Source organism: Protopterus annectens, chromosome 8.part0 (genome assembly GCF_019279795.1).
Source record: "Protopterus annectens isolate FY-2018-M chromosome 8.part0, PAN1.0, whole genome shotgun sequence".
Taxonomy (NCBI): domain Eukaryota; kingdom Metazoa; phylum Chordata; order Ceratodontiformes; family Protopteridae; genus Protopterus; species Protopterus annectens.
The window spans coordinates 1,953,592,247-1,953,611,540 of NC_056741.1; the positions used below are offsets into that span (position 1 = coordinate 1,953,592,247).

Consider the following 19,294-nt stretch of genomic DNA (forward strand, 5'->3'; position numbering starts at 1 on the left):
CATACGAGTATTTTAAGTTACTTCTGTAATGCATGTGAGCCTTCAGCAGGAGTGTAATCATAGGTCTAGCTTTTGTATTCGAGCTTGGAAACTATTCAAGTTTTTCATAACATTTAAAAAATGTACATATCTCCAAAACATCAGTCAGTATAACCGTAAGTGATGTTATCACCCTAAACTATATGAAGCAGTTTTCAGAGAAGTACTCCTACCTCTAAGCAGGTTATGTAGTATAAGTATATGCCAAATACCTTCATTTAGATGAACCATAACGTTTCCGAAAGATGTTGAAAAATGTACTTCACCCTGTAGAGCCAAGTATGAGTGCTCCCTTTTCATAAGTACAAAAGTGGGACTTTTGCTTTAGTAAAAATGAGATTTTTGCAGGACAACACCACACCACAACAGCTACTGGCTACTGCAAAGGACTGGAGTTCACTTTTAGTACTGTAAAAGTTAACTCTTTAGTATTTGAGTTACTTTTATACACAGAGATACATGATATTTCAGTTTCTAAGTAATTGTTTTATGCCACTATTGGGGTACACTGAGCAAATATTTTTGCTCTAAATTCTTTGCCATTTTTCCATGCCTCTGGTTATTTCAAATGCATACCGTCCTTTACCAAGTGAATGAGGAGGTAATAACCCTAACAACAGAGTGTGCTAGGCTGCACACTTGTTTCATGCAGGATAATGATGATGGGGGGTGGTTCAGATCACAAACTGTAGCCAAGCTAAACAGAAATTCTGCCAGCATGCACCATATTTCATATATTTATAAACATACATATTCTGACCATGCTGATGAAATGTTAACTTTGCTGAATACAAAGCACAGTGAGCTGATGTGAAATGCTCCATCACAAAGGTTTTCATTGGTATCCTACTAAAAGCTAAAAGGAACAAAACATCTTTGAAGTAGACATTTGGGTGGACTGTTAGTTAATGGGTTGCATCTGCACTCCTTCAGAGAAAGCCTTCCTGAGCATCTTACCCCTAATAAAATACACATAGAACCAAAGGAAACCACCTTTTTCTTCCCCAGTAAAGTAGTGTACAAACTTCCATTTCCTTACTTGTGGGTGGATAGAAATGCATGCAATTATTGTTTGAGTTCAGCTCCATTCAGACAGGCTGGCAGGCCATTTCACAGAGCTGACATCATTGCGCACATGATGACATCAGCTCAAAAAGCCGGGGGAAAAAAATTAAAAAAAAACAGCCAGAAATTTGGAAATTAAGGGTAGCCACTCAGGAATCATGGCACCACATGTTTTGGACCCCAAAACTCGGTAAAACCTGAGTAATTCAGTACAGTTGGGAGGTATGCAGGGGAGGGAGGATATTTTGGAAACTTTGGTCTAGAAAGAGCTTCAGGCGAGCAGGTTACTGGGCCCGTTTTGTAGCCGCCCATTTATCCATTTTAAGGTGTCACCCTTGGGGTTGGTTCCCAAAAAGAAACCAGGTGAATTTCATTTGATTCACTATTTATCTTATCCTGAAGGGAAGTCTGTCAATGATTTTATCCCAGTGAAGGAGGCTAAGGTGAGTTACACATCATTGGATGATGCAGTCTGCATCATCACAGGTTTTGAGGATCCATGGGTGGTGAAATTGGGTGCTGAGTCTGCCTTTCATCTTTTGCCAGTACATGAGGAGGATTGGCCATTGTTGGGCATAGTGGCTGGGGATAATTTTTATTTTGACACAGCTATGCCGATGGGATGTGCAGTGGCTTGCTCCACTTTTGAAATGTTTAGCATGGCTTTACATTGGGTATGGCAACAGTGGGTGAAGAAACAGAGATTGGTGCATTAGTTGGTTGACGTTTTACTAGTGAGTGAAGGGAAAGAGGGAGCTGCATTGGTGATGCAGGAGTTTTTGAGGATGTGTGAGGAGTTTTGGGTCCCATTGGTCACTTACAAGTTGGAGGGCCCAGGGAAGCATTAGATTTCTTGGGGGTTGAGCGTGGATGCGGGGCTAGGATTATTTTGCCTACCAGGAGAGAAAGTAGCTAGGCTAAAGGAGAAGATAGTTTGGATGAAGGCTAAGCATAAGTTGCGGGTGAGGGATGCTATGGAACTTTTGGGGTTATTGAATTTTGCCTGTCGGGCAGTCCATCTGAGGTAGACATTTTGTCGGTTAGTGGCATTTCTATTTTAAGGGGGCACTGAGTGTGAGCTGGGAAATTAACATGTGAGGATTTAACCTTGTGGCTGCAGTTTTTGCGACAATTTAATGGCGTCACCTTTTGGTAGCTAGATTGGGTAGGTCAGGGGGATTTACAGCTGTTTACTGATGTGGTGGAAGGCCTGGGTATGGGGGCATTTTCTGCAGGGCAGTGGTTTGCCATCGCCTCCTGAATGGCTGGAGGACTGGAAGGAAGATGGTGCCTTTCTGGGAATGATGCCAATCTAGGCGATGTCGGTGGTGTGGCAGGAATGTTTGTGGGGCAGGAGGGTTGTTTTTAATTCTGATAATATTGCAGCTGTGAGAGTTTTACAGGGTAAGATGGCTAAGCCAGAATGTTTACTGCTGGTATCACGTAAATTGGTTCTCCAAAGTTTGTTGATTAATTTTTCTCTCACAGGGGTACATGTGCCGGGGGTGAAGAATGGGATTGCTGACAACTTGTCTTGTTTTCAGTTTTCCAGGTTTTGGCAGGTGGCCCCGATGGCAGCAGAGGACCCCCTGGTGGAGCCAGATGAGGTGTGGCAGATTGGGCAGCAGTGATACAGCAGGTTGGTTCAGCAGTCCTGGGCACTATCTACCAGGAAGGCTTATGGTAGGGAATTGCATGATTTTGGCAGGTTTGTTAGGCAATTACCAGAGGAGGCATGTGTGTGGTCAGAAAAGTTGCTATTGTGATATTTAGCTGGGGCTAGGGTGCAGGGAAGTTGGTGAAATTGATGAAAGTGGACTTGGTGTCAATTAATGTGTTTGCACAGATGGCAAGACTAAAGGATTTTACTAAATCCTGGACAGTCGGGTGAGTGTTGAAAGGATGGGGCAGGGAGGAAGGGATGAACAGGGATAGGCATTGGCTGGTGACAAAGGGGATTTTAAAGGTGTTGCTACAGGGTTTGGGTAGGATATTTGGGGATTCAGAGGATCATGTATTGTGGGGAATACTGACTGTATGGATGTACTTTGGAGCATTTGGGGTGTCAGAGTCATTGAGGTCATTGGTGTTGAATGATGTATGGCTCCCCGGAGCAATTCATATTAGGTTAAGGTCATCTAAGACTGATCAGGTGAGAAAAGGTGCACCAATAGTTTTGGAGGAAGACAGGTTGGAGCAGATGTGTCCAGTGGCATGGGCAAGGAGATTGTTTGTGGCTCATAAAGGTAGACCACAGGAGCTAGTTTTCCAGTCAGTAGGAGGTAGGGCGTTAACAGGGGGACAGTTGATTTTAGTCATGAGAAGGCTTTTTCATAGTATGGGCCTTGATGGAAAGAAATTTTCCACTCATTCTTTTAGGATGGGCTGGGTGTCTGATTCGGCAAGGGGGGGCAGCTCGACTGAAGTCATTAAAGTGTGGGGCGATGGTCTTTCAATACCTTTTGGCTTATATTAGATAAGCGAGGGTGTTTTGTTCTTTCATTATTAATCCTTTTTTTCCCCTCTCTTTTAGGCAAAAGTATTTTCATCATTAGCCATTCGTACATGTACTGGGCAGCAAGGAGGGCTGCGGTCAGGAGTAACAGTTCTGATTTGGGGTTACACCAGTTCAGTTGGAAAGTCACATGGCATGGCATTAGAGGGTATAAGTGGAACCAGCTGCTTCAAGTATTTACAATGATTCAGACTCAAGTGGGGCTTCCTCAAATTTTGCTGGTGCACCTAGCAGGTAATAATCTGGGTGTGACACTAAAGCATCAGTTGGTGTATCAGATAAGGGAGGATTTTTTAGCTTTAAGGAAATTATATCCAACTTTATGTTTGGCATAGTCGGAGATTATTCCTTATTTGACTTGGAGGGATGCTAAGATGTTTTCTGCAGTTGAGAGGGCATGGAAGTTTGTAAACTTTCAAAGTAGTTAGGGGTGATGGAAGTGAGTACCATACAGCATAATGAGTTTGCTGATAGGGACCCTATGTAGTTCAGGGAAGATGGAGGGTCCATCTTATTAATTTTGGTCTTGATTTATTTAATTTAAATCTGGGATTGTTTTTGGAAGAGTTGGTCAGTGACTGGAGGGAGTGAGGAGGAACAGCCTGAGTTAGGCTGGTGGGTGGAAAAGAGGGACAGGCTTTCCCCTCTTCTGTTCCCCCTCTGGTGTATAATTGGAGAAAGGAAGTTTGGAGTGGTGGAAGCGAGTGTGTGGATGCTACTTGCACCTGGAGGTTTGAATGAAAAATGAGGCTTTGAGATGAAGGTGAGCAGTTGAACGTTGCCTGAAGTGTGAGGATAAGCAAGCAGATGGAGGATGCTGCTTATTCCCCAAGGGTGAGTGGCATTACTCTGCCATTATGGATGGTCATTTAATGTTTGTCAATGTTTGTCAATGTGAAATGAAAGAAAATTATGTTAATAAAGGTCTTTTGATGTTTGGTTTCTTTATTAAAGTGGAATGTAACAATGTTCTTTTTCTTATCATCTGAAATGAAAGAAAGTTATGTTAATAAAGTTTGATGCATTTATTTCTTTATGTTTAATCAACAAATGTCATCAAAGGTCTTTTGGTGTTTGGTTTCTTTATTAAAGTGGAACATGATAAATGATGTTTGGAACAGACAAATCTGTCATGGGACATCTTTATTGGGGAGGGGAGGGTGTAGTTGAGCAGGTAGGGGAAGGTGGGGGTTAGAAAGGTTATGTAGAAAAGGCAGGCTTAACAGGAAGAGAAGGCAAGAAAGGGATAACTAGTGGAAGGATGAAGGGAGGAAGTGAGATATGTAAAGGGGGGGGTCTTTAAAACATTTGAGATGGGGAGTTGCCTGTTGGGATCCACATTTTGGCATGATTTTGTTGCCTGCCCGTCTCTCCTCCTTTTTTTATTATGGAAGTTGTTGGTGCAGGAAGCTGTTGGTGTTTTGATTGGGATGAGGCCTATGGGCGGAGAAGAGGGACAGGCTTGCCCCTCTTCTGTTCCCCTTCTGGTGTATAATTGGAGGAAGTTTAGAGTGTTGGAACTGAGTGTGTGGATGCTGCTTGCACCTGGTGGCTTGAATGAAAAATTAGGCTTTGGGATGAAGGTGAGCTGTTGAATGCTGCCTGAAGTGTGAGGATAAGTGAACAAATGGAGGACACTGCTTATTCTCCAAGGGTGAGTGGTGTTACGCTGCCATTATGGATGGTCATTTAATGTTTGTCAATGTGCTATGAAAGAAAATTATGTTAATAAAGGTCTTTTGATGTTTGGTTTCTTTATTAAAGTGGAATGTGACAATGTTCTTTTTCTTATCTCTCCCCATATTCTGAAAAGGCTTTTAAAACACTAATAAGATAATAATGTGTGCACTACATATACCACAGCATTCCATTGTGGTAATACATTGCAGCAAAAAATGCTGGAAACTAGACAGGGGATCTGTGGGTGCCATAGATTCAGCTCTAGTCTTCGCATCATCAGGCTTAATTATTAAGTAATTATTAATTACACATTATTGCAGATCTAGAATTTTCCAAAAGTTACTTCTGAGATTAAGAGAGCTAAATCATTCATAGTTATTTCTGAGATTAAGAGAGCTAGATCATTCATAGAACTAATCTCCTTCTCCTTCTACTACTTAAAGTATACACACCAAAGCAATGAGTCCATTTAAGCCTATTGCAAGGTTAAGAAAAATATTATATAGCATGGTAATTAAATTTCTATTGTCTTACTGCAAATTTCATAATGCTTTCAACACGCACATACATTAGTGAAACAGAAAAAGAGCAAATAAATTAAACCAAGTGCCTTAATAACTCAAAAAGACCACTCTAGGCAAATTACATTTGTTTAGCGCTTTCATTTGTTTAATATGCAAACTTCATCAGGACAGGATGACACATTAAACACAAAAACGGATTTTATAGTAAAAGCTGTTATCAAACAGACCAATAAGACATGTATCAGTGAAGTCAATAAAAATATTTAAGAAATGATAAATAGAAACAAAACTATTTAAATGTAGGACAAAATGCAGGAGATGTACAAAAAAAATGTAGGTGTCTGAAAACATATCTTGTTTTGAATATTCAGGTCTAGGCAGTTTTAAGAAAAGTATATGACTTAACTGTTAATAAATATGGGTCCATAACTTTGTTATAACTCAATCTACAAATATAACTAATACATTTTATTACAAGAACAAATAGTATTAAAAAAAACAGTAACGGTTATTTACATCAATACTCAGGATATGCAAAAGTGCTGTTTATATGGCTGTTTGTATTGTTAGGTTATCACTTTTGTTTGTTGAGTTTTATTAATACAGGCTTGTTGTTTTGACAAAGATCTCAGGGATGCAGTAGAATTAGGCTATCCGTCAAAACTTGAAATGAAAGAAATATGCTGTCACATCTTTGAAATTAAGACGGAGACTACCATTTTAAATAGCATTCTGTACTGGTAATGATGCTCTTTGTGCAACTGTGTCTCCTAGATCTTAGTATTTTAATAAACCATTTATTCAAGGGAGAATAAAAGAATAGCAAAAGTACTTATGCTTCGTTATGTGGCATTATTTATGGTTTTCAGTATAAACCAAAAAGCACTAAACAAAGAAATCGACAAACCAAGTAAACCAAACAAATGAGCTGTAGGAAGCACAAGTCCAAGGCTAACGATGTAAAATAAATTTAATAAAGTAAGCACATGTTTTCGGAGACCTCAATGATGCTCCTTCTTAAGACAAAAAGATTAAACATTTCTAAGTACCAAACACAGTTATATAAAATTAATTATGCTAATTGAGTGAATTCAAACTAACAAATCACATAACCCCATTAAGGGGTGTATGTTCCTACTACTGGCAACAGCAATCAAACAACATACTTTCGTCCTAAAAAGTGTAAGTATAACAATTTTAAATCTTTATACATCATGATAAAAACAGAACACAAAAGAATAAAACAGAAAAAATTAAAAAATTATAATCATAATAATCAATAGTACAATAAACTCTACATTAAACTTATAAACTTAAAAGCCCAAAAACATGAAAACAACCAATGCAAATTATCTTTTCAATGATAAGTTCTTTAAAATACAACTAATAGACACATAGTCGTTTAAACCTGGATGCATATAGGCAGCTGTACGGATCTGCCAAAAAAGTTTGCAGATTTCCAAAAGGTTTTGCCAAGGACCACCTCGAACGTCACAATCTACTTTCTTCAAAACTGTGAACTTAAAGAAGTGGTCAGAAAAATAACCAATGTGTCTAGCAAGAGCGTTGTTGTGTTTACCTTTACCTATAGCATATATGTGCTCATAGATGCGCTGCCTAATTTTTCTTTCGGTCTTACCGATGTAAAATGCATTGCATCTTTGACAGTTGGCCACATAAACAACGCCCCTGGTCTCACAATTGAATTTGCCATTAATTTTATAGACCTGATCTCTCAGCCTAATCGTGGCATTTGTACACACATGTTTACACTGCCTACATGACCCACATTTAGTCATGCCTACTTTGCGGACTCTCATAGCGTTAGATCTAACCTCCAGCAATGATTTCAAATTTTGCCCTCTCCTAAAAGTAACTTTGGGGCCATCACCAAACTTGTTGAGTAAATGGGGATCTTCTGTGAGCAAGGACCAATTCTTTTTTAGCACCTTCAAAATAGACAAATAGTCTAAACTGAAGGTGCACAGAAATCCGGTAACAAAAGGGCCTGTTTGGTTCTCCAGCGGAACACTATTCTCTGAACTATCATCACCATGTGGGGCATGTCTTACAGTAGACAAAATTTGTTTATAAAAACCTGAACTCCTTTTATTAATAACTTCAGATTTTATGTCGAAAACAAGACCAGAGGGGTACCCTCTATTGGTAAACATGCCAGTAAGGCGCTCACATTCAACTAAAAAGTCTTCATAGTCAGAAACAATCCTGGCGGCCCTAACCATCTGCCCTTTTATGACCGTTCTTTTCTGATGTTTAGGATGGCTGCTAGTATAATAAAGGAATGTGTTAGAGTAAGTGGATTTCCTATAGATCTCACTCCTAAGGCTTTGGTTAACAGAATCCTTAATCAACAAAATGTCTAGGAAACTAGTACGCCATTCCTGTAAGTTGTAAGTGAATTCTAAAAAACTGGTCATGTTAGAAATCCTTTCTATAAAGGAAGGAACCAGAGAGGGATCAGCTTTCCACAATATAAACATGTCGTCCTGGTACCTAGTGTACCAGGTGACACAATCATTAAATACGGTGTCAGAAAAAAGGAATGTCTTTTCCCAGTATGCCAACACACAGTTGGCAAAACTGCCCCCACACGGTGAACCCATCGCTACACCTGAACACTGGAGGTAAATGTTACCCTCAAACAGCATAAAATTAGAATTCAATACAGTTTCTAATAAAGTTTCAACCAAGTATACATTATTGTCACTAACCTTTTTATTCCTAAGAAATTCACTTACCCACTGTGTGCCAAGCTGTTGAGGAATGACGGTATAAAGATCTTTAATGTCAATGGTTAGAAACCACCACTCACTATTAAAAGGGATGATCCCTATGTCGTGTAAAAAACTCCACGAGTCTTTACAAATTTGCAACTCGAGTTCTAATAGTGGTTTCAAAATATTATCAACGAGTTTGGCACACGCGTAAGTGATAGACCCACGACCGTCAACAATAGGACGGAAAGGTGGGTCTCTAATAGATTTATGAATCTTAGGAATACCAAACAAGACGGGGAGCCTGGGGGCCACCACCGTCAAGTAATGGTAGCAGTCGATGTCAATGACCCTTTCCAAGAATAAATCTTCGATACCACCTCTTATCCTAGAATAAGCTTGGTTAACTTCATTGATGGTGACCAAAGGGTAGAATCCCGTGTCTAACATGTTAAACATTTTGTCAGCATATAAGTATTGGTCCATAAAGTCCAGACTACCCCCCTTGCCCGATTGTCCTTGGCAAAACCTTTTGAAAATCTGCGAACTTTTTTGGCAGATCCGTACAGCTGCCTATATGCATCCAGGTTTAAATGACTCTGTGTCTATTAATTGTATTTTAAAGAACTTATCATTAAAAAGATAGTTTGCGTTGGTTGTTTTCATGTTTTTGGGCTTTTAAGTTTATAAGTTTAATGTAGAGTTTATTGTATTATTGATTATTATGATTATAATTTTTTATTTTTTTATTTTTTATTCTTTTGTGTTCTGTTTTTATTGTGATGTATAAAGATTTAAGATTGTTATACTTACACTTTTTAGGACAAAAGTATGTTGTTTGATTGCTGTTGCCAGTAGTAGGAACACATACAGAAATATTATTCTATATTTGATCAGTTATTCTGACAAAATCATACATAAGAATTCCAAGACATTTAATAGATGTTTTGCACCACAGAGAGACTTGTTCCATCCCCATTAAAAAAAAAAATAGGGATATGCAAAAAGGTGAAAACTCAAGATATTCACAAAATTCTTTGAATACCTGAAAATTAATTAAATTAGTTGCTTCCCAACCTTTCTGTTCTAAAATTAAAATGCTACTAGATATGAAATCAACAATAAAATGCTTCATTATTAACATCTCCCTAAGTGCAAAAATGACATTATTTTGTAAGACAAAGCATAATAAAAAAACATATCTCATATATATATTTATTCACATGTAAGGGTGTATTTTAATAAGTTCAAGAGTTTAGTGTTTTTACCACTAGATGGACCCAGAGATTTAAAATGTGTGCCTTATTTTAATGTGTTTTTTTTTAAAAAACATATAGTTTTTAGAAGGATTCGACTTATTTTTTCATTTACTGTTATTACATTTATTATTGTTGATTGTTTATTTATAATTGTATAATTAAACATATTCTCCCTTAACATAACTTCAAGGATACTATTAGTAGAGTTGAACTGGGTGCTTCATAACTGATAGTATGATTTAACAACTCAAGTAAGTAATGAGAGGTTAGTTTATGATTTGTTATATAAGTAAGACATTTAATTGCTGTGGTTCTTCTGGTTAAGTCTGACTGTGGTGAAGAAACTGCGCTGAAACATTAAAGCGTTAATGGTTTTATTTGTGCTTGTGTTTATTTTAAGACATTTTACTGGATTTAATAAAGACTGAGTGCAACATGGGAAGTAATGTTTCTGAGTGCCTTGTCTATGGCTTATTGATTTCATTTGGGCACTTTCTCCTCCTTAGTGTGTTTAATAGTACCTGCTGTTCTCTGATCTGACTACATCAATAGTCTTATATATGTTATGTACCAAAAATAAGGAATCCGAAGATAAAACATTTTTAATGCAAGGCACATATGACAGTAAAATGTGCAGTATTTGTTGATAGCTACATGAATTTATATTGTATATACCTTTTTCAGAATACCTTTGCCTGAGGGCATACAGTATCAGCTAAGCATTTAAAGAAGAGCTCTTCAGAGTATATTAAGTAAATGTCAATGAATTTGAAAGCTGCCTTCATGTCTGTCCTGTACAGTCTATAATATTACTCTAAGTTAAAGTCAGATATAATTATCTGAGTTTGTATTTACAGGAAACAGCTTTTTCTCCTTTTCAGAGGCCTTACATCTGCTATTGTACAGAATATTGAAAAAACGTAACAAGTACTGTCATACCTGATACATTTTTGTGTGATTCTACATTTTTCTGAAAGCACACTGCTGAGAATAACATCTGGACAAGTACTCACCTTGAACACTGTAATGATAGAAAATCAGGAGTGCAGAAGAAAGCTAAGGTAGCACCCTGTATCACATAACTGTTATATCTGATTGAAACCCCCTGTGACAAACAATCCAAAATGCAAAGGAGCACATAGCAGAGAAGATGGATGCTTTCTGACAGATGAGGTCAGTCTTTTGAGGCAGAGGTGGTTAATGAGGTTAAAGCTGATGTTTACTACTCACCGGTTTAAGTTGTACATTGAGAATATACTGGAAGTTATGGATTTCCAGGATAAATTACAAGACTGATGACAGAAATGCTACTAAAATGTACATTTTAAGATGGAAGTCTCTTCATTTAACAGAAGAATTTAGGTCACATCAAAACGCATTCATTATAAATGGTGTGGTTAAAGAAAGAAAAAATAAATAACAACAATGCTATGAACTTGCTGGCCAGAAAAAAAAAAACAAAGGACTGTGCTAGCAGTCAATAAAGAATTTTCTGTGTTTTTCTTTTTTTTTTTGAAGTAGAGATTGTAGTCCTGGCTATTACCGGTTTTCAAGTTCAGCAACAAGTCCTGCTAAATGGATGGACCATTCAAAAGACTTCTGTTAAAGGGAGTAGGAGTCATGACATCTTCTAAAGCCTCCACAGTACCAAGATATTTATTAATACATTTTTGTAGATTTGCTTTAATGATCCTTCAATTAAATAAATTTGCTTATGCATACTATGTCCCCACACCAGTCACCTGGAAGTAGTAGAACTGAGAGGCTAATGGATTTATTTTTTTCATTTTGCTGAAGATCAGAGAGCTATTGCTGAGCACATGAGTCTGCTAAGCCAATGTGAAGACAGTACACCATGAGACATCAGTGAGGTGATGAAGTTGTCAGTAGGGCCTGTGTTTCTCTTCATTTTACATTTAGTGTGTAGAAAGTGCCTTTGGAGCAGAACATTAAAAATCATTGCAGATGGCAGCAGCTTTGCATTTGTCCTCAAGGAACAGAGAGAAAAGAACAGTAGTTTAGGAAAATAATTGCAATTATTAGGTTCATAGGTTGGTACTAGGCTATCGGCCCTAGGGCCTATACAAGCCTAGCCATAACAATTCCATGGATATTGCTTCCCATAATATTTACTTCTCTGGACCCCTGTCTAGCAGGGGGACTGACATGATCCCCACAGTGAATTTCCTATCTCCCATCCAATCATCAAGGTTCCTTTTGAAGAGGGCCAAGGAGGTGCTCTGCTTGACATGTATGGGCAGTCTATTTCAGAGTATGGGGAGTCTCTGGGTCAGGAACCTATCCCTCCAGCAGGTTTTGTTCATTGTGATGACAAGGTTTAGATCTCTGGAGCATGTGACTCTGAGGGATTGGGATTTCTTTAAGTGGAGCATGTCCAACAGCTCAGGGTTTGACATGGCCTTGTCTGTTAAGCAGAGATCACCTCTGAGTAGACGATATGCAACAGAGTATAGCTGGAGTTTTTTAGATGGTCAGCATATGGCATCTGCTTTAAGCCTGTGATTCATTTAGTGAGGTATTTCTGCGTCCTTTCCAACTGTTGCAGATGTCTTGTGAGGTACATACCAAATGGGGCGTTATACTCTATAATGAGTCTAATGTGGGATGAGTACAGTGGGACAATTACCTCCTTTTTTCTGGATGAAAAGCCCTTAGTGATGAGGTGTGCCACATATAAGGACTGTCCACCTGTGTCCCTAAGTCTCTCATCATATTTTCGATGTTTAGTGTATTGCCACCTATGTGGTAATTCATGGGTACATGTTTTTTTTCTAAAGGGGATAACTATACATTTCTTGGCATTAAGCTTGAGCCCATGGCTTTGGCACCAGGCATCTGTTTCTGTAAGGCCCTTTTGTAGAATAGCCGCATCATTTGGGGATTCAGTAATGGCTCCCAGTTTGCAGTCATCTGCGAACTTTGTTAGCCAGAGTCCTTTAGTGTTGGCCTGTACTTCAGAGAAGTAAATGCCAAACAAGAGTGGTCCCAGGACTAAACCCTGAGGTACTCCACTTGCCACTTGTCTGGAGCTGGATTTGAAGTCGGCTACTTTTACAGTCTGGGTTCTGTCAGTAAGCCAGTTGGCAACCCATTGAGTGATATAGGGATTTATGCCCAGCTTAGTAAGTTTATCTATAATTCCAGAGTGGGAGATGGTGTTGAAGGCCTTGGCGAGGTCCAGATAAGCTGTGTGGACCACCTTACCCTCATCCACAGCTCTGGAGACTGATTCGAAGAAGTCAATCAGGTTCAGGAGACAAGATTGGCCCTTCACAAACCCAAACTGGATGGGGTCCAGTGTTTGAAGGTTGCCAATGTCTTTGTTCATAAGTTCCATGATAATGCATTCCATGCCCTTGCAGATCAGGCTCATCAGACTGATGGGATTGTAGTTCCTGGGATCCAAGGTGGATCCCCCCTTGTGGAGTGGGATAACTGTAGCTGTGCATCACTCAGTGGGCACGAAGCCTGATGTGAGGCTATAATTAAACATGACACTTAAGTGAGGTGCCAGTTCATTTTGTTGTTCATATAGTACACAGCCCGGGATGTCATCTGGTCCCATGGATGCTGTATTCTTAGCTTTGAAGAGTGCAGTTTCTACTTGTGTGACCGTGATTACCAAAAATTTGGCAATCTTTTGGTACTGAGCTGGTCAGATGTATAACAACAGAGTAGTTAGTATAAATACCACCTTGGGACTCCCCTGAAAAGAGACTACTAGCTTAGTGGGACTAACTCGGTCAAAAAAAGATAAATAAAAATGAACAATATAGATGAGATAGCACATTTTACTTTACAGAACGTCTTCACATCATGGAGATAAAAGAATAGGGTACAGTAAACTCTCTGTTAACCGGCACCCATGGGGATTGGTAAATGCTGGATAACTGTAGTTTCTGGTTGCTTGAGAGTTACTATTAAAAACAGGCCTGACTAATACTGTACCCTATACTATTTGCTTAGTTTAATTTGTTCTCAGGTTGAGGAGAGAGAAAATTTATTCATATCTTCCTTTTTAAAACTCTAAAACTCTAAAAACATAAGGTGTGTTTCTGCGGGGGGGGGGGGTCAGAAAGTGCAACACATGACATTTGTATTATATTCCTTTGAAATTTTTTTGCTGGTTGCTTGAGAGTGCCAGTTGCTTGAGTTCCTGTTAAGTGAGAGTTTACTATAATTCTTTTATATAAACTGAAGACAAAAGTGCAAACAAATGAATTAAAATCAGACACTCAGGAAATAATGATAACCTTATACACACCTTAATCTCTGGACCTCTGTATCACATAGATAACTTAACTATGATTTTGTAAATGATTTAAGTGATGAATCCAAAATTATTCTTTCTATCTTTTTGAAAACATTAGAAAAAACATCCCATAAGAACAAAGAGAACTTCTATCAGGGTCCACAAACTTATAGAATGCCAGATACAACCCAGCCAAGTTTAAAAAAAAAATAGCACTTTGTCTAAAGATGTGTTCATCAAAGAAAGTCACTATGCTAAAATTTTATTTCTGCCCAAAATGCAGCGACCACAAGAATGACTTATATAAAGTCCATGGGTATAGGGATACGATGCTGTAAGTGGAAAGTTCATATAGGGTGACAATTGGCCCCATAATGTCCCTAAGTATACCTACCCCAAACTATTTGTCGTATTTCATTTGTTGAGGGTGAATAACCTTATCTGAGTTATGAAGGATCAGCTATAACATTTTTATTACATTATCATCATCTGTTATTATCTGTAATCTGTTTACGTTATTAAACCCACATTCAGGGTAATGCTTTCCAAATCATGGTATATGGTTATTTCAGAAATTAACTGTAATATTTAAGAATAGGTGAAGGGTAGCGTAAGTTAAAAGAAAAAATATCCTTTCTTCTCTAAAAAAATTCTTAATTATCTTGCACAAATAATGTAATAACGTATGCAGTACTATAATCTACATCTTGAGTGAGGCTTAAGCCCCAGTGGAATTGTAAGGATAGCAAACAGGTAATAGGTTAATAGGTTCATAGGCCCATACTAGGCTAACAATCACAAGGGCCTTTATGTAGGGGGTGATTTTTGTTAAAAAACACGATTGACTGACTGCTTCTGTCCATCAGAGATTTGGGCACCAGACCAGGAATGAGTTTTCATTTTCTCATCCAATGGTCCAAGTTATACTTAAATAGGGTTAGGGAGGGACTTTATTTCACATGGATAGGGAGTCTGTTCCAGAGAATGGGAATTATCTGAGATACACATCTGTCTCTCCAACATGTCCTAGTTACACTGAAAGCTAAATTTACTTTCTTTAGATTTAGTAGTTTAATGCTTTTTTTTGCAGATGTGCAAAAGGTTCACCAGAGCAGGGTCTAGGGATACCTTGTGTGCCTGGCATTGATCATCTCTCAGTAGTCTGTAGGAGACTGAGTACAGCGATAGAGGTTTGAGTCTATCTCTATATTGAATTCTAACAGCAAGTGAAGAAGCAATGAAAGACTGAGTTCCCCTTCAAATACCATCCAAGTCCTTTCTAAAGACGACGGCACACCTGAATCAAGTTATTTTTGTGTCACCTTTTTAAGGTTATTGAAGGAATAGGAAAAATAAAAGTGTCACTGATAAAACTGATATAACAATCAATATGACCCTTTTCATATAATAGTTACCATTCTAAAAAAATACATTACTTTTGGAATTAGTGTAAGCATTCTTGATAAAAAGCAACGGTTAATACTCCATGTAAAAGACAAAAATATATTATTGACAGAATTTTTTTGTCATAATAATTATATGTCCTTCAAAAAATACCCACTACTGTGACTGTACTTTTGTTCTTGATTTTATATTCATCAGCTATTTCTGCAAAGCTGCATCTAACTGGTTTATATTTTATATACTGAAAAGATAAGGAAAATAGACTGATGAATTCTGACATGACAATTTCCAAATGCAAGTGCAAGAAATGCATCTATGTTCTTCTCTCAGGATGTATTAATTTCTTTAACAATTACACAAACAACTGTAAACAAATACAAACATGGTTGTTTCAAAATCTACTTATTAGATATCCGAAAGCAGTGCATGAAAAAAATCAAATTATCGTATTATGGAAAAAAAATTCTACCCTTTGTTCTTACCTCATTCAGTGCACTTGCTGTATCATCCTGCCTTTCATATGAAACCTTTGCAATCCTGCTCAGGGAGTCACATATGTATTTGGTGCATTCATTCCTCATTCACACAACATAGTTACCAACCCTCATTTTGACGTATTACAGCCTAAGGAAGAAGAGTTATAAACAGCATGCAAAGCAGGTTTTCCATCTGCCACTTTTGCTGAAGATTTCTTTAGTTCAAGTTGTCAACTTACTCCACTCCATTCTGACATTTAACTACATACATGTTTTAAATTCTTTGAGCTATACATGAAATTAGGAAACTAATTCTGTTTTCAGAATTGGTTTACCTGAAGTAGTGCTTGCAGTGTTGCATAGAAAGTTTGGTTCACAATGTCAGTTTGTTTACTTTTTTAATTATTTGTTATGAACCCTGTCTTGATCTTGTCATACAGAAGTATTTAATGCAAGTGGGATGGGCTTAGGAGCAAATACCTGCTAACTGAGGGCAACTACATTATCATGCAAGTATCTCTATTTTATGGAAACTAAATACTGGGAAAAGAAAAGGCTCATTCACCATATGTGAGAAAACTGGGAGATAAATGGGATACATTACAACTGGCTTAGACAATCACGGGACTTTCCATTACACATATGCCTGTCATCATCTCACAGCAGGGCAGATCAAACATTCATTAAGCAGAATTTAATACCTTACCAGAATACTACCATGGGCAGGTAAAGCTACAAAGTTGCATGTAGGCGTACTACCTTTGGTTCACTTGGGTAATTTGTTAATAAACTGCAACATCAGGCCACATAGGCATGATAATGGCTATGCATTAAACAACTCAGCAATTTCCAGTATCAGGTTATAAAGAAGTAGATAACTGCTGTGAAATATAGTAAACCATTATTTAATTATGAAAGCAATGCATGGATCTGATTGCTCTGTAACAAAATCTGCTGTGAGCTGCATAGTATTATCTACCCCTCTAGTTATGTTACTTTACCTCTTGTCTATGTTATCTGAACTTTGTGACATTAACAAAAGTTTTGCCTTGTCATGACTTGCATTTCACATTGTATCCCAACTCATTTACTCTATTTACTTGGTGTCCAATAGCCAATGAATCTAACTGATGCAAACAGTGTTGGCGTTGCCCTGAGAGCAGTGAAGTGAGTCATTTGTTGAGAGAGAGAATGCAGTTATAAGACTAGTCTAAGATATACTCCCCATTCTCATTTATGTGATATAATATCTTTTCTCTAGTAGCTACAGTTTAATTGTGAAAAATTATTTCACAAAGCATCTAGACCCAAGGTTGTTGTGCTTTTCCTTTCCTCAGGCTAGTGATAAATTGCATAAATGAAGGAAGATTTGGAGCTATAATGAGTAACATGGATGAGGAATTTGCATTATGATGCAGCTAAAATACCTCCAGATGATCTAGGGACTAAAGTCAAACTTGCCAGAACTGTCTTACCCTCTACTCTCTGTTTTATATCAGCTAGGGTTCTGATACCACTTTGAAACCAAGTGTCCAACATTAGCTTGCCCTCCAACATACCTATTTTCAGGTCTAGGTGACCCCAAACAGGGATTGCCACACCAAATAAAAACTGGTTCATTGTACTGTTTTGAAAAAGATTTCATGCTGAATGTATTACCAAGATGCAGTAACTCTAAGAGATACTTGGGAGAGGAGCTTTTGTACCTAGCCAAGTACAAGGTGAGATGTCCTTCCTAAGTGTAAGTGCTTCAAGCTTTGCCACACCTGTGGTTCCTTTAATGGTGCTAAGACATAATGGTGCTAAGACACATCTGTGCACAATAAATGTTGCTGCAGACATAATTGTGCCAAGACATATCTGTGCACAATAAATGTTGCTACACAGAGTCTTTGATGGGGAGCTTTAGCACTCCCTTTTCTGATTGGTGTACATACGACTTCCCTTGGCATCATCCATAATTTCTCAATTCATATCAACTAGAGTATTAATATAAAATAAATAGGAACATACCATAGCAAATATCAGATTTATCCATAAAAATACTATACTAAATGCATTTGAATTTCTTAGAGAAGTGAGAGAGATAGGTCTAAGCACCACTATGAGTAAGCCAAGAAAACACGTACCTATCATAAGAGGTAGCTCCAAGGTAGCTCAAACCCTTGTGTTTTACAGCTATCTTTACACCTAGGGAATGGCATGTTGTGTAATTCATCTAAGCTTCCCCTCTTGATTTATTTTTCAGTTTTATGCCTCTTTGCCTTTGTGACGTTCCCCACTCTGGGACAGTAATCATGGAGCCTGAATCCTCACCACTGATTCTGGAGAGGGATGTTCACTTGAAATAAAAATAGATACACCCAGTATTTCCAGATGCACCATCAAGCACAATTTCCCTTAAGAGGACACAGGGAACAAAGTCCAGGGGCTGGTTTTACTCTCCCTCTCTCTGCAGATCCCCATTAAGGCACCCCACTGGCACAGCTGTAGAACTGAGTCCTCAGCCGAGTGTCCAAGCCAAGTCATCCACCACTCTCTCTGTGAAACCAGTGCTTCATGTCCCTGCTCCCCGCAGCCAAGTCATCCACCACTCTCTCTGTGAAACCAGTGCTTGATGTCCCTGCTCCCAGCAGCTGATGCACATAGTCTTTGAGTTTTGATTTGCACACACTCACACACACACACACACACACACACACACACACACACACACACACACACACACACACACACACACACCTGGGAAAGGTTGTTACAGATTTACTAGCTATATCCCCTTCTGCCCAAACTATAAGGTAGTAACTGCCACCAGATACTCCAAAGCCAGCTACTCTAAGGCTCTTACAAGGGTACCCAATTATACTGAGTGAAATTAGTATTAATACAAATTATAGTGTTTGGCCAATGCAGTAAGGCTTTCAGGAGTAGCCACAGAGTCACCAAATGGATATAGGTACTCTCAATGGTTAAAATATTCCTTAAAGGACCAGCCACAATGAAAAGTTTAAATATATTTAATAATAAATAATAAAGGAACATGAAAATATGGAATATCTATTTACAATAAATACCAGAGTTTCAATCACAGGAAATATTAAAATAACACAGATGAATAGATTCACACAGATACAGAAAAAACAGTACTTAACTATTCTCACTATATTTTCTTGACTGATCTAAATAATTACTATTCTCTGGTAATTTACTAGAGCAAGGCAAGATGAAGTAAGTGGGTAGTCTTCCTTCTTTGTCAGGTCCCAAAAACAGCCTGTTCTGAGACTTCATTTTCACCTAGTGTTAAAACATCATTTTTTGTGATGG

The 19,294-nt window shown here is 38.1% G+C and overlaps 1 protein-coding gene across 1 annotated transcript in view; it reads right to left on the bottom strand.

The window, feature by feature from the left end:
* The window catches only part of LOC122809756 (carbohydrate sulfotransferase 5-like), a 137,080-nt gene extending 121,019 nt beyond the window's left edge, over positions 1–16,061 (bottom strand). The window contains exon 1 of the mRNA XM_044081478.1: positions 15,977–16,061. The gene's annotated coding sequence lies outside the window, so the exon portion shown is untranslated. The remainder of the gene's footprint in view (positions 1–15,976) is intronic.
* Between the last annotated feature and the right edge of the window lie 3,233 nt (positions 16,062–19,294).